This window comes from Cyphomyrmex costatus, unplaced genomic scaffold (genome assembly GCF_001594065.2).
Source record: "Cyphomyrmex costatus isolate MS0001 unplaced genomic scaffold, Ccosl1.0 scaffold193, whole genome shotgun sequence".
In the NCBI taxonomy this organism is placed as follows: domain Eukaryota; kingdom Metazoa; phylum Arthropoda; class Insecta; order Hymenoptera; family Formicidae; genus Cyphomyrmex; species Cyphomyrmex costatus.
Genome location: NW_017275965.1, coordinates 1,764,652 through 1,766,568, shown reverse-complemented (window position 1 = coordinate 1,766,568; position 1,917 = coordinate 1,764,652).

Genomic DNA, 1,917 nt, shown 5'->3' with positions numbered 1-1,917 from the left:
CTCTCTCTCTCTCTCTCTCTCTCTCTCTCTCTCTCTCTCTCTCTTATCAAGACCGGAATTCTGTTCCGAATAATTTTTTTAGATTCCAATGTAACGATATATTTTACACGGCATTTATTTTTCTGTTTAAAATATCAGCGATATCATACAAGCAAAATACATTTTTTTTTACTTTTACTAAAAGTCAAGAATTCGCAGTTAGATTCTCACTGTTAGATGTAGCAATTCATTCCTATAACAAGTTTGCTCTGATTTTTACATAAAGTTGAATCATTTAAATCATGACAAAAAATTTGCCAACTTTGTTTATATGTATATATATAGTATTTTTGGAAGACTTCATCACCATCAAATCAATATTATAGGACTTCAAAATTATCTCAACATTGCATTGTCTTTTAAGATTTTTTCATTTGCTACAAAATTAATTACATACATTTTGTTTATAAACAGTTCATGAATCTGAACATTGAATTAAAACAGCGATATGCCGCGTGAAAAAAAAAAAAACAATTTCCGAACCAAAAAACTTACGGCGCTGACGACACAGCACGCGCTGTTACGCGATTCAGACTGTGCGTATGTACACGAAGTTAAAGAGATCCCACCGCGATATATAAATGTCGCGTGATGTGTATCCGCTGAATGTTGTTCCCGAGCGATTTGCTGGCGTCGTCGGTGTCTCGCTCGGTTACAGTTCTGAGTCGACATTCTGCAATTGTCTCCTAACGACGAGGAAGAAGTCGCGCGAGAAGTCGTGAAGCCGTTGGCCGCCGATTAGCGAGATCCGATCAATTGGATGACCACGCGAAATTTGGAAAAAATGCTGCGACTCACCACTCTGTCGAGGGTCCGTTTTTCACGGTATACCAATGATAATCTTACGATCGCGGTTCCTCGGGGAGGGATTTAACTCTAATCACAGTGGCAGAGATTGAAACTGGTATGTGAGTTGGGTCTTTCGATGCTGGGAGTAGCAAAATAATATACTTAATCGCAATCTGTATTTGATAACGTATATTCTTACCCATTCTTGGAAATTGAATTTATGTTTATACACGTCTGAATTTGACTGAATTAGTTTCCATGTTTTAATTAACTGGTTTTAATTCTTTGATGATTGATAAGAAAATTAAATAATTAAACGGTCTTAATCGAGCTAAATGTATGTAATAATCATATTTGATTTACAATATAAAAAAACTAACAAAAAATGTCGTACGTTTCGGGACTCACAGGTCCTTCTTCAGTGATTATTACAGATGTTACAACATCTGTAATATTACAACAGATGTTAACATCTGTAATAATCGCTGAAGAAAGACCTGTGAGTCCCGAAACGTACATTTTTTGTTAATTAGTTTTTTTACGATATATTTTTTGTTAGTTTTTTTTATATTGTAAATCTAATATAATTATTAAATATATTTTTTGTTAGTTTTTTTTATATTGTAAATCTAATATATAATTATTAAATCCATTTAGCTCGATTTAGACCGTTTAATTATTTAATTTGTATTGCAAAAAACGAGTGAAATTTATTATTTTATTGATAAGAAAAGTTACGAATTTAATGTATCTTAAAAATACAGATTTATATGTAGCTCTTTAAGAAGCGTTTAGTCGTCTTAAACAGTGAGACATACATTATTTTCATATAACTATAAAGTGCTGGATTTAGGATTGCAATGCTCTTAATACTATAGAAGAATGTCTCGCATGTACTGACATGCACACGTAGCTACGATAGCACGTGAATGACGAACTTTTAATTAATAAACGTGCCGCCAATATCTTGTATATTTTCTTATTTTAAAAGGCTATTCCAGTTATTATAATAGAATTTTCTTGAGAAATTCTATTATATAATTTATAGAGAAATTTATTTTTAATCACGTGTTCTCATTTTTATAAATG